Raw genomic sequence first — 14813 nt, forward strand, 5'->3', positions numbered from 1 at the left:
TATATCACCCATCGGTGCCGATAAATCTCGGAAATTTCAGATGTTGTACACTATGTGATCAAAACTATCCGGACACCTGGCTGAAAATGACTTACAAGTTCGTGACGCCCTCCATCGGTAATGCTGGAATTAAATATACCTTGATGACAGCTTCCACTCTCGCAGGCAGACGTTCAATCAGCTGCTGGAAAGTTTCTTGGGAAATGGCAGCCCATTCTTCACGTAGTGTTGCACCGAGGAGAGGCATCAATGTCGGTCGGTGAGGCCTGGGACGAAGTCGGCGTTCCGAAACATCCCACAGGTGTTCTATAGGATTCATGTCAGGCCTCTTTGCGGGCCAGTCCATTAGAGGGATGTTATTGTCGTGTAACCACTCCGCCACAGGCCGTGCATTATCAACAGGTGTTAAAAGATGCAATCGCCATCCCCGAATTGCTCTTCAACGGTGGGAAGCAATAAGGTGCTTAAAATATCAATGTAGGCCTTTGCTGTGACAGTGTCACGCAAAATAACAAGGGGTACAAGACCCCTCCATGAAAAACACTACCACACCATAACACCACCGGCTCCGAATTTTACTGTTGGCACTACATAAGCTGGCATTCCTCACCATACCCACACCCTGAAATCGGATCGCCACATCGTGTGCCGTGATTCGTCACTCCACACAACGTTTTTCCACTGTTCATTCGTCCAATGTTTACGCTCCTTACACCAAGCGATGCGTCGTTTGGCATTTACCGGCGTGATGAGTGGCTTATGAGCAGCCGCTCGAGCATGAAATCCAAGTTTTCTCACCTCCCGCCTACCTAACTGTCATAGTACTTGCAGTGGATCCTGATTCAGACTGGAATTCCTGTGTGGTGGTATGGATAGATGTCTGCCTATTACACATTACGGCCCTCTTCAACTGTCGGCGGTCTCTGTCGCTCAACAGACGAGATCGGCCTGTACACTTTTGTGCTTTACGTGTCCCTTCATGTTTCCACTACATGCACCTTGGAAACAGTGGACTTAGGGATGTTTAGGGGTGTAGAAATCTCACGTACAGACGTATGACACAAGTGCTACCCAATCACCTGACAACGTTCGAACTCCGTGAGTTCCGCGGAACGCCCCATTCTCTGAGGTCACTGATATGGAGTACCTGGCAATAGATGGCAGCACAATGCACCTAATATGAAAAACGTATGTTTTTGGGGGGGTCCGGATACTTTTCATCACATAGTCCATATTCTGTATATTCAGTTATTTGGTCGAATTTTTGTTTGTATCATACAGCATATAGCATACAAACAGGGACGCTTCTAGACGATTAGTTTCGCCTGCAGGAAATTTTAATAACAAAACTTAAATACAGGAGTAAAAAAAGGTTTCCTTTGCGGATGTTGCTGCAGCGTACATGCAGCTTCGCACGACTCCGATATAGGAATGTGGCCGCAGATTTGTTGGCAAAGGATTAGTGTAGCATTCGTGTCTTTCCGAAGTGCGTATGCCAAAGGGCGAAGTTATTACCAAACTCGTCCATACAGGAGCAACGTGCTGTTATTCTTTTCTTGGATGCCGAAGGACAAACATCGGTAGACGTCATTGGAAGAATTAAGAATGTGTAAGGGACAGCATGTCTATCGAAAATTACCGCTGTGTAGTGGTGCGCTAAGTTCCGTGCTGATCGCCATTTGACACAAGACGCCGGTCGAAATGGGAAGTTAGTCAACTCAAGTGGGAGACATTCAAGGACTCGCGCTGCAGTCCTGCTGTCTCCCCTATGAGATTATCACGCCTTTGGCCCCCTAAAAAAAGGCCTCCAAGGGTCAACGATAACTGTTGGACGAGGGTGTAAAGCAGGCAGTTATGGACGTCTTCATGCAGAAGGATACGGTGTTTTCCAAAAGGGTATCTTGAACCTGGTGCATCGGTGTGATGATTGCATCAATGTTCACGGTGATTTTGCCTGATTTTCAAACCGATTCTGAACTGCACGCCCTTGGAACGGAAACTTTTTAATCGCCTCTACATGGTGTATTTCCTCTTCAGACGTTTTCTAGAATTAGGTTATAGGGTTGCTTCTAACATTCATTATGGATAAAACTGCGCTGATAATGTTGCCGTCGAGCGTACCTAAACCAAAAACACACACATGGATAAATTTAGACACTCCAGTGGATGTCGACAAGTCATCGAATTCACTCTCACATAGCAGATACATATTTAAAAACTAGTGATGGATATTATCGACGACAGTGGTACTGTCCCAAAAATTCATTCATGAAGAGTTTGATTAGAGCACCCTCCGTTTCAACCTCATGACAGCGGCGGCGCGTCAACAAACCAAAAGCCTTGAGAGCCTTAGCGATTCTTGATCTGATGACGATTCACTGGAAAATTCTCTTTCCCTAAGTCATGCTGCTTCATTGGAAATAGGACACTCGGAGAGCATCTAAGCCGACACACATATTTAGCTCCCATAGTACGAGCTCGGTATTTTAACAAGGCAAATTTAAAGGATGACGATTCAGCTAAATACCTATGGATTATAATTATGAACAACTTAAACTTGAACCATCACTTAAAAATGTTTTGGGGAAGAGGAACCAAAGGCTGCGTTTCATTAACAGAACAATTAGAAGATACAACATATTTGCTAAAGCCATTACTTACACCACGCTTGTCCGTTTCCTTCTTGAGCGCCGCTGCGTTATATTGGATCCTTACAAGATAGGTTCGACGGAGGACTTCGAAAAAGTTCAAAGAAGGCCGTCTCGTTTTGTATTATAGCGAAATAGCGGACAGATTTTTTCACCGAATTTCAGTTATCAACTTTCTCCTCCATATGCCAAAACATTTCGTTGATTCCCGCCAACACCAAAAGAAAGACCATCGAAATAGAGTAAGTCGGAGCTCGAACGAAAAGATTTAGGTGTTAATTTTCCCACGCGCAGTTCAAGGGTGGAACGGTCGAGAGGGAATGGTTCCATAATCTTCCGTCAAACATTAAAGTATGAATTGCAGAGTTAATCACCTAGATGTAGAAGAGAGAAATGTTTTGAATGGAACAGTATGTTTCCGTTACGATGAAAGCAGGGACCGTCCGTCTCAGCGAGGGAAGCTGTTAGCTGAGACAGGTGGTCGTTACTTAGCTGTGACACTCGTGCCCGTGTGAGATGCCACGGTGAATGAACAACGCTGGAGGGAACCAGCAGCCTCTCATCTTCGGCGGCACCTTCTCTCTTACCGGTATTCCAACGTCCTCGTGGTGAGCTGTTTATTGCTACCAGAAGCGCCGTTTATCACCAACGGGAACTGTATGGTATTCCGAGGCTAATCTCTTCGTCAACATGTACTACATCATGGGGAATGTAGATAGCTAAGGCCTGCCAGTTCAGGCACACGTTGCGGAGGAAAACATTGATTATCGAATATTTATGTGGTGGAAAAGAGTGTTCACTTGAAATGAATATCCCGAAACTGCAATATAATGTAATAAATACAAGCGTGTTTACAAGCAACTTTTCGTCGGATTATTTTGTTTCTCATTATTCTTCCCTAAACACTAGCATATCAGTGAAAGAAATATCTTGGTTTTTTGTCAATATAAGGAAGCTTCTTGAAATCTGACAAGAAAAGTGGCAAGACGACAAGATTCTCTAATCTTTCGTTCGAACCCGAACATTGGGACAGTAATGAGGCCAAGTTCGTCTTCTTCCCTTCACGTAACTTGCCAAGAACAGAGTGTGTGTTGTGTAGATGATGAAGTATAACATTGTATTTGTGTTTTACTGTGGTAAGGTACATAGTCTCAAGGGATATAGCGAGATTAACATGCCCATCAACAGCGTCACATGTCCTCAATACATGACATTCTGCGGGAAAGATCACCGGTCATAGGCTGGAGATGAAACAACTTCCCACCACCACCTGTGCTACAGAGACCAGCAGAGATATCTTTATACGGTATATTAGTTCCATATGTTATATCCTTCCAGATTAGAACTAAAAAAAAAAAGAGCTGTGAATGTCAGCTTGGTTTGGATGACATTTGCGAATTTCCATTAATTAGTAGAACTACATGGGCACGAATATCTTAGATAATAGACATCGCACAGGAATGTTTCCTAGAAATAACAGTGTAACAACTACCCATATTTAGGGTTCCCTACGCCAATCGGTCAAAACGGAAATCTTATAGGAAGAATTTGTTGTCCGTCTGTCTGTCTGTTAAAAATCCTTTTTCTCAGGAATGAGTTGACGTACCAGATTGAAATTTATGTTACACACTAACGTATATGGTCGCTTGGCGGCGTAATAAATATAAGCTTCAAAGTCAAAGCAATCGAAATATACGGTTATTTATCTCACGTACTCTGATACTCGCAAACTCGCTCATCAAAACCTATTGCAGAGGTTCCCGGATGGTGGTACGCGTACAAGTAAACCAAACACGCACTGACTTAAGTACAATTCTTCTCAAACATTACTTGAAGATTTGTTAAGTTTACAGACTGCAGACTCTAAACTTGGCTGCGCAACAGCATTGTGCACAGTAGCAATCAGTAGTCATTGAGAAGACAAGTGTTGATTCGAGTGCGGCTTAGATACGATTTATAAACACGAAGACAGATTAAGTCCCTCTAGCGACGCATTAACCCTGTACTGGTAGGAAGGAGGCGGGGCCGATCCACTGCCCTCGCTCGCAGCGACCCCCGTTCAGGGGCCAAGTCAGAGTGTACGATCTGCATATATTGGTGGTGCAGCGCATGTGTTAAGTCACAATCTATGGTTTAAAAAACTGATAATAACTTTGTAGCTGACTGTACGTAAATGATAAACATTTGCGACAAACAGCATTACAATTCTGTTAAAAATAAGTTAACTTTGACTGTAAGACAAAAAGAACGACGCATCACGAAGGAATTATCCGGATGGGACGAAAGATGGTAGATGTGCTATATACTTACAGACAAACAAATGATTACAATATCAGAAAAAATGGATGATTTATTTATTATCTTGCTGGAATGTAAGCACAGGATGGCTTATGAAGACCAACCAAAAGGGAAAAGAATATCATCTGCTGAGACTCAGCACAACCAAGAGCACCTCCGAAGATGTCCAACGTAGCTTTGGACGAAACGTCAGGGATAGAAGAGTTTCATGGACCAAGGCCATACAACCCTGAAGAATTCTCGGCAGCTGAAACATCCGGTGGTTAAACCCTTCATTGTATGAATAGAATATCGCCGGTCGATGTGGCCGAGCGGTTCTAGGCGCTTCAGTCTGGAACCGCGCGACCGCTACGGTCGCAGGTTCGAATCCTGCCTCGGGCATGGATGTGTGTGATGTTCTTAGGTTAGTTAGGTTTAAGTAGTTCTAAGTTCTAGGGGACTGATGACCTCAGATGTTAAGTCCCATAGTGCTCAGAGCCATTTGAACCAATAGAATATCATCGCCGTAGTGCTGTGCTGTAAGGGTGCCGCGGCTGACAGCCAAAGGTGTTCTGCTATGTAATGAAATGGAAGCGCCGGCCTTCACCCCTGCATGTCGGGCACCATGGCGGGCGGCAGGCAGGTTCGTCTCCCATCACTGTCCTGGGCGTCTCTAGAGACGTCTTCAGCATGGAACTTCACTGACTGGAGTACACTTCTCTTCAGTGATGAGTCCCGCTTCGAACCGAGCGCTGATAACTAGCGAAGACCTGTGTGGAGACGCCCCAGACGGAGATGGGCTACCAACCTGTCTGTTGTCCGCTATGCGGACCGACGACCAGGGGTGACGATCGGGGGTTCCATGTCATTTCATAGCAGGACACCTTTGGTTCTCATCTGCAGCATCCTTAGGGCACAGAGGTACGTCGGCGATATTCTACGTCTCCTTTTGATGTCCATGGCGAGTCATCCTGGGCCCCTATTTCAGGAAGATAATGCCCGCCGGCAAACGGCGAGTGTTTCTACTGTTTGTCGAACAAGGTCTCCGGACCTCTCCACAACTGAGAACGTTTGGAGCGTTATCGACAGGGCCCTCCAACCAGCTCCGGATTTTGACAATCTAACGCGTCAATTGGACAGAATTTCGCACGATCCCTTGGGATGACATCTAACAACCCTATCAATTATTAAGAAGTCGAATAAGTGCTTGCTTAAGGACCAGAGGTGGACAAACGCGTTATTGACTTGCGCAGTTTGTGAAGCTCTTTCTCTCAAATAAATCATCCAATTTTCTGAAATCGTAATTTTTTTTGTCACTAAATGCAGAGCACATGTACCAATTTCCATCCCATTTGGATAACTCCACAGTGCTGCGCCTTTTTTTTTTTTTTTTTCTTCTTTCTCTTCTTGCATGAAATTTAATCCATGAGTGGTAAATGCATTTTTGTCACAGAAGTAAAGTTAAATAGCAAGAGATCATTAGTAGCACTCCGTCTTCAGGGCACGAGTGGCCTACCGGGACCATCCGACCGCCGTGTCATCCTCAGGATAGGAGGGGTGTGGGGTCAGCACACTGCTCTTCCGGTCGTTATGATGGTATTCTTGACCGAAGCCGCTACTATTCGGTCGAGTAGGTCCTCAATTGGCATCACGAGGCTGAGTGCACACCGAAAAATGGCAACAGCGCGAGGCGGCTGGATGGTAACCCACCCAAGTGCCGGCCACGCCCAACAGCGCTTAACTTCGGTGATCTCACGGGAACCGGTGTATCCACTGCGGCAAGGCCGTTGCCATAAGAGATCATTAGCAAGGAAGTAAAATAAAATAAAGAATAACGTTGCTGTTTTCTTCAGTCCGAAAACTTGTTCGATGCAGCTTTCCATGATACTCTATAATGCGTCTTTATCTCCGAGTAATACATACATTTGAAACCGCTTACTGTACTTACCCCTTGGTCATCCTGTACAATAATTAACCCCCCCCCCCCCCCCACACACACACACACCCAAACTTCCTTCCGGTATCACATTGACTAATAGTGGCCTGTAACAGATCAGTTCTACTGGACCCCAGTCAAGAAAGCTACGGCCGCGCCTCAACTAGACCCCTGGGACGGGAGAGCCGTGTGAACCCGGCGCCTGCGCCGTGGCCACAGCAGAGCACGGTCGCACAGGCGGCAAGCAACCCAGCCTTCCTGCAACTCGACAATTCCCCCTCCGCCGCCGGCCAAACTTCGCCGGCGCCGGCTCCCTCTCAATCGGAAACTCTGGTCGCCTGCCCGAAACACTGCCGACCACCGCTCGCCCGCTGTTGGCACAGTTCCATCGACTTCCGCCGGCCCCCTCGGACATACTGGATAAGTTATACGCGGGGGACGCCGCTGGACGGCATTTGTCATGTGGGACACGCAAACGCACAGTGGATGCGTGTTAACATTCCCGCTGCGGACATGACGTGACACATGACTCGAGTAACAGATGGCCTGCTAGTAGCTTGGGAGAGCCGTGACCTTGATGTACAAGTACCAGAACACGAATCGCAACATAAAATTGTCGTTCTCTATTAATCTCTGTGCGTATACTGCGTTAATGCACGACATTACCTGCATGTACAGCTGATTTAACACACTGTTTTCACACGTTTCGCCTCGTTACTGAGTGAGCACTTACGTCAGTCGTAACTACTTATCTATACACAGACTGAGGTAATAACAGCAGTGCCGGCCGAAGTGGCCGTGCGGTTAAAGGCGCTGCAGTCTGGAACCGCAAGACCGCTACGGTCGCAGGTTCGAATCCTGCCTCGGGCATGGATGTTTGTGATGTCCTTAGGTTAGTTAGGTTTAACTAGTTCTAAGTTCTAGGGGACTAATGACCTCAGCAGTTGAGTCCCATAGTGCTCAGAGCCATTTGAACCATTAGCCAATAACAGCAGTTTCTGCAACACACACCTGTAAAAGCACAGAAAGTGCTTTACCAAAGAACCCGCTTCAGATACAGTAAAGAAACCAGCCCGCATGGTATTTAAGTGGGACATTGTGTCAGTTGTGTATTGGGAGGAGCACGAAGGAAAAGCTACTATATCAAACGAATAACGCCTAAACTGGATAAGACACAGGAATCAAAGGAGTAACGCGCTTCTTAAATTAGCCACTCACTGTATAACTAGTTAACGTTGTAGCCCGTACGTTCTCTTCAGCACCGTTCGAAATTAGTGCACCAGCACTCAAAAACTACCAAGGTGACTACGGTCGCAGGTTCGAATCCTGCCTCGGGCATGGATGTGTGTGCTGTCCTTAGGTTATTTAGGTTTAAATTAGTTCTAAGTTCTACGCAACTGATAACCTCAGAAGTTAAGTCGCATAGTGCTCAGAGCTATTTGAACCATTTTTGAACCAAGGTGACGTAGAAGTTATTACGTCTGTATTGGGCAAGAAACGCCTCAGAAAATCTACACACAAACATATAGTTAGGTTTTCTACAAAGCACTTCAGTCGAAGTCTCTCTAATGGCCTCGATATCCACCAGTCATTGCATTGTAACCTACTTCTCTTTTAGCTCACTTACTGACTCCCACACAATACAGGGTGAGTTACTAACTATTGCCACCGAGAATAACTCCGAAAGTATGATAGGAGCTGAAAAGTTTGTGGGGCAAAAGTTGCATGGGACAATGGGGGCCATAATACGATGTTGGTTTTTTGTTGCTTGCTGGGGTCGCTACAGAGATAAGAAGGTCAACTTTGTTTTTTTAAATGGGATGCTATAGTTTGGTACTTGTTTCAGGTGGCAATAGTTAGTGACTCACCCTTTATACTCTTGAGAAGGAAACAGAATGCACAATTATCTTACATATTTCTAGCGCAACAAAAGCGTACACTAAGAGCAATGGGCGAAGACCAAGTTTAACACCAAAATTTAATTCTCGCCTGTCATTCGCGGTAATGAAACATTATAATAATAATTATTATTATTATTTTATTATCATTAGTAGAAGTAAGTATAAATTACCCGAGCAATCTTCGCGAAAGACAATGTACTCATAGTGAAAACGGTCGTCACAATTTAGATATATTTATGAATAAACACATAAACGACAGTTTCCTTACACCATTTTATACAAAAACTGGAAGGTAAGTGTACCTCTGGCGAAAATCTGCATGCAATTTACCCTGAAGCAACGCATATTTCTTCTCATAAGGTGTTAGTGTACACGCAACATTGATTCTCTAATAAAGAAATCTATCGAAAACTAAAAACTGCAAAAACTTTGGCACAAGCAGATAGCAATATATTTCTCCATAACGACCCACTCACAAAAAGGGGAAAGCGAGGGAGAACTAGCAAGGAAAACTTGGCAGCATCCAAGTGCAACAACATCTAGGGGTGAAACCCATTCAAGGGACGGTCTGCGAAAGTATTTCGGGGAAAAATATTCCTGTCTTCCAAATTGTTTTCTCCCCTACAGAGTTTTACTGGTTCTATCGTTCTAAACTTGCGAGCTAACTCTGAACTGCGCAAACCCTGCTCAGGAAGCAAAAAGGATTGTGACACCACGAATACGAGAAACTTTGTTCGCCTGATAGATTTGCGATTCTGCTTTCAGGGGTCTGGTTTAGCAACGTAAATTGTCCTGTACATTTCCTGTTAGAGTTAACGATAGCCAACATTTACACATTTCTCGCCCTGCTTTGATGACCAGTATCTCAGCAGTTCTCCTTGACTACCGGGCTTCTTTCCACAGCCATATTACTGAAGAAATTAACGAAAAACCTGTATTCTGGAATGTTTGTGATGCATTCTCATCTTAACCAGATCTCACCAATTTTTTTTTCTTCCTTCTAGAATCCATTTTTCGGTACTTTTGGTCCACTGCTAAGAATTTAAAATGAATATTTTGTTAGCTGCTTCTCATCCATTGTATCAAAAAGTGTATATAATTTCAGCCTTCGTTTTCTGACTGATTCATCAGTTGTTCATTATTCTGGTGCAGTTCTTGTCTTCTTCGCAAAATATGTTGGTCACTCACAATCTTTGGTTCCAGTATTTTCAAAGCGATCTTCCTTTGAAGCTACGCTGCTTTCTCTTAACCCTGTCTTTCACACCATTTGGAAGGTTTCACTTGTATGTGGACACTATTATAATGTCTGTATTGTTGTATGTTAGTTCATTTTGAGATGAACCTCTTCTTGTAAAGATTGAGCGTGTTGTACAAAAAGCAGCAATTACGTTACCTTGTTTGATGGTGTTGGTGTCTTCTCCAAGCGCTTTAGCTGCATGTTCTTCCATACCTCCTTAATGCTTATGATTCTTTCAATACTAGCAAAGTCTGTCCTTAGATAATACACTGCTGCACACAAAAATTTCGCGTCAAAGTAAATAAATATTAATGACTAGCATAGCGCCCACCGCTTCGCTCTTGTAGACTGTATGGTCTACACAGATTTTTTTGTTTTTGTTTTTATTTAATCGAATTTTTATGTTGGTCACAAATGGCAACATCTGCTAAACTTTTCACGTCAATCAAGACCATAGAAGCACGGTCACCTGCTAAACATTTCACGCAATTAAGACCATAGAAGCACGATATTCTCCTAAGGTACTTATGGCCAAACAGCGATTCTGGTGGTTGGAGTCTGAGGTCTATATTAACACTGCCTTTTGAAGTCCTATTGTGGCGTTTCCATAGAAACTTTCATCCCCTATCACATATTTCTTTATTTCTAATCAAGAAGTCAAATACCAATTTTCATAGATTTAGCTTTAAAAATGTTTTAACGAAATATTTTCATAAAAGTGTTCATCCTCTATTTCACCCCTTAGGGACTGAATTTCCAAACAGCGAAACACATTTTTTTTTTAAATTTCTACCCAACAAGCCACAAACAAGCTTTCAGAAATTTAGCTTAAAAATGTTTTTGAAATAAAATATTTCCGTAAAAATTTTCATCCTCTGTTTCACCTCATTTATGGCTGAATTTCCAGAAACACTGAAACAAGTATTTTTTATTCCTCAGCAGGAAATCAAATACCAATTTTGTAGTTCTAGCTTCAAAATTAAAAATCTTTCATTCCCTGTTTGATCCCCTTACGAGTGGAATTTCGAAAAATTCCTTCTTAAACGATGCCTGCAATATAAGATCAACACCCCTTCCAAATTTCAAGTTTCTTTTCTTAAGGGTTTTGACTGGGCGATGGTGAGTCGATAAGTCAGGACATAGCCATTTATATATAAAGAGAAATATTAATTTAAGTTTTTTAGTTAAACCTAGACACCTGCTTTTTCGGCTTTCTCTTACAGTGATATCACGTGTTCCACTGCTGTTTCTAGACACAACGGACAAAATATTAGTCTCCGTCTCAGAAGAGAACAATGGTCGCTTCAGAGCGCTATAGACAGTGTGGAAACTACTGATAGCAATTTCTATCCTAACACCTCGTCAGGTACCAGGGGCATATGTTGGTCTCTTGTTTTAGAAGATTCTTTGTTCCATTTATTTTTGTTAGGCGTCAACATTTTTATAGAAATTCGTTTGCCAGTACTTTAAGAGGTCTCCCTTCGCCGTCATATATTGCCTGTTTGGCCAGACCATACGTAGTTTCGTTTTCTTTTATCCCACTGTGACTTATGATCCAAATCATTTTGACTTGGAGTTTCTTGTTTTGCATTTCCCTGAATACGTTTACTGTCCAGCGTGTAGTTGCTTCTGCAGCTTCGGTTTTCAAAGAATCTCACAACAAAAATTATACTGAAAAAAATCGCGTGATGCATGAAGTCAAATGGCCAACACGACAAACACCGTGAGTTTAAATAGGTACAATTCTGAAACCGTTGTAGACATAGTTTGTCTGTGCCCTTAAAATTGTTTCACATTATTAGCTATTCTTGCTTGCACACACTGTATGTAGAGAAAGTGTGACAGAAGACGAACCTGAGTTAGGAAACCACGGAACTATATTTAACTTCCTGACAGATCAAAACTATATGTCAGTCGGGAATTCAAACTGAGGCCTTCGCTTTCACCTTAGCGTGCCGTAGGTGTCAGATTTTCGTAGATCTACAACTTCGCTGACAGATTAACAATCGTGTATACTTAGGAAGAGAAACTGTGATGCCACACCCTCAAGGGATGGCGATAAACTTTAATAATTAATTAAACTAACGAATCTGAAGTACTTGAAGCTAAAAATTAGTTCAGAAACTTCAGTAATTAATAATTGGGCAAATTTGCATTTATGTTTTATGTGTGATACGAAGGCGGTTAAGTGATGATAAATGGATAATGCTGATACGTAGAGTTGTGTTTTTACTTGATTTATGAGACAAAGTACCTAGTCGTATTAAAAATCAGTAATTATCGCCAAGGTGGCGACCTCAGTTAAAAACGATTGTTAGTAGGAACTTGAATGCTTTCACGTGAAGGGATACACCTGCATGGTGTAGTTGGCTATTAGGAGACGCCAGTATCCAGCAACTTAACGTCCCAGGGAGGTACTTCCAAAACTGCTGTACAATATAGGGTTAGATTGACCATTGAAAGTACTGCCATTTTGGTGTTTTGACTGCTTCCTTCGAGAGTCGAGGTATCACATAGCACCCAAATTGAATCGGGTATCTCACTTTTAGAACCACTCGTGGTGCGCGCTGGTTACCATCATCAGCCTCTGGGCCACATGCACCAACAGTTTAGGTGCGCTTGTGTGCTGAAGCCTCAGAAGCTTAGGGATGGCTAGAGGTTTTCAAACGACCACCCTTTCAAGCACTGTTGTTGGTCGCTCGTCGGTGTTCTGTCGGGGACACATCTGGGCGTCTTGTTAACCATGAGAGTACCTCAACATCACACAGACGCTTCACAGAGGCCTAAGCATGAAAAGTGCTTCCTTAGTCTAGTCCCAGCTAGTCCCAGACCAATGGTGCAAGATGACATAGAATGTTGTAGGAGGCCCATTACTCATTCTCGGATGGCAGTGCAGATCTGAAGGAGTTACGACGTGCTTGGTGCGCAATAGTGCGATCGTCCCTTGTCATAGTCAGACGTGGCCGCCCGGAACCTTGACGACGAGTATACCTGCCCTCACGTTCACATGCAGTCCAACTTCGGGCCGCTGTCACAACCGACAGCTTCACAAATCTCTATATTGCACGATTCGATCAACCAGTCGAATGGAGACATCCACTGAAGCATCTTCCAAATTCTGTCAGGTCCTGATATCACTGTTTCACACGAGTACGTGGCGTCTCTATGTGCCTCACAGTGATCACTGAACATTTGACGGTGTTCAAGAACCTTATATAACCTACCATGCCTGGTAAAAACATTAAACACGAAAAACACACCCTAGATTTCCGTAAAGCATTCGACACGGTGCCACACTGCCGCCTGTTAACGAAGGTGCAAGCATACGGAAAATGTTCACAGGTATGCAGTGGCTCGAGAACTTCTTAAGTAACACACTCCAGTATGTTTTCCTCGACAGCGAGTGTTTATGAGAGACAAGGGTGGCGTTAGGGGTGCCCCAGGGAAGTGTGATAGGACCGCCGTTATTTTCTGTATACAGAAATGATCTGGCGGATAATGCTGTGGTGTATGGGAAGGTGTCGTCGTTGAGTAACAGTAGGAGGATACAGGATGACTTTGACAAGATTTCTAGTTGGTGTGAAGGCTGGTAGCTGGCCCTACATGTAGAAAATGCAGATGAATAGAAAAACAAACTCGTAATGTTTGTCTACAGCATTAGTATTGCGCTGCTTGACAGTCACGTCTATTAAATACTAGGAGTAACGTTGCAAATCAATATGAAATGGAATGTGCATATGAGGATTGTAGTAGCGAAGGCGAATGGACTTAGATTTATTGGGAGAATTTTAAAAAAGTATGGTTCATCTGTAAAGAAGGCCACAAATAGGACACTAGTGCGACCCACTGTTGAGTACTCTTCGAGTGTTTGGGGTGTGTACCAGGTCGTTTAAAGGAAGACTTCGTATTAATTCAGAGGCGAGCTGCTAGATTTGTTTCCTGTAGGTTGGAACAACAAGCAAGTATCACGGGATGCTTTGAGAACTCTAATGGGAATCACTGGAGGGAAAGAGACGTTCTTTTCAAGGAGCACTATTGAAAAAATTTAGAGATCTGGCATTTGAGGATGACTGCAGAACGAGTCTACTGCCATCAAGGTATATTTCGCGTAAGGACCGTGAAGGTAAGATCAGAGAGATTAGAGCTCGTATGGAAGCATATAGACAGCCGTTTCTCTCTCTCGCTCTATTTGCAAGTGGAACAGGAGAGGAAACGACTAGCAGCGGTACAGGGTACCCTCCGCAATGCGGAATACGTATGCAGATGGAGATGTAGAACACTAATGGACCCTCGTAGCCGTTCTACCTGTCAGAGACAATTCGCAACTCTGTTCAGTTACGTACTCGATGATGGTGTGTACTTGTACGAACTTACACGGACATCCGACTATGTTTTCCGAGTGCTTCACTGTTCTTGTCAGGCAGTGTAATCCCTCCGAAATGAAATGGTTGCCTACCCGCGTTTGACTGTGTAACGCCGTTCGCATAACACCGAATGTCAGCAACATACATGTGCACATAGCATATTCCACGAGGAATGACGTACGGGCAGGTAGGATGTGGGCCTGTCTGATACAAAGGTCGTGCCACCGGGAAGAAAATACGAGTGCCGTGAGTTATGCCGCGTGGGTGGAGACGGCCGACGGGCCCCTCTGGGCAGGTGCGGTGCCGTCCCGGCGCCCGCCAGGCGCCCTGACCCGCCTTAACAATCGCCAGCCGCCTCCGCCGCCCCCGCCGCCGCCGTATTACCATAATAATGCCCCAGGGCGGGGAGGAGTGGCCGCCGTGGTCAGCATAGCGCCCACAATCCTGCCG

At 44.1% G+C, this 14813-nt stretch overlaps 2 protein-coding genes and 1 pseudogene across 2 annotated transcripts in view; 1 reads left to right on the forward strand and 2 right to left on the reverse strand.

Moving 5' to 3' along the window:
- The window catches only part of LOC126262236 (mediator of RNA polymerase II transcription subunit 20), a 600255-nt gene that overhangs the window by 281344 nt on the left and 304098 nt on the right, over positions 1 to 14813 (reverse strand). The gene's annotated exons all lie outside the window — the stretch shown is intronic.
- LOC126262235 (facilitated trehalose transporter Tret1-2 homolog) overlaps positions 1 to 14813 on the forward strand; it is a 395495-nt gene that overhangs the window by 100276 nt on the left and 280406 nt on the right. The window lies entirely within an intron of this gene.
- On the reverse strand, positions 6601 to 6717 carry LOC126191773 (5S ribosomal RNA; annotated as a pseudogene).

This window comes from Schistocerca nitens, chromosome 6 (assembly GCF_023898315.1).
Source record: "Schistocerca nitens isolate TAMUIC-IGC-003100 chromosome 6, iqSchNite1.1, whole genome shotgun sequence".
Taxonomy (NCBI): domain Eukaryota; kingdom Metazoa; phylum Arthropoda; class Insecta; order Orthoptera; family Acrididae; genus Schistocerca; species Schistocerca nitens.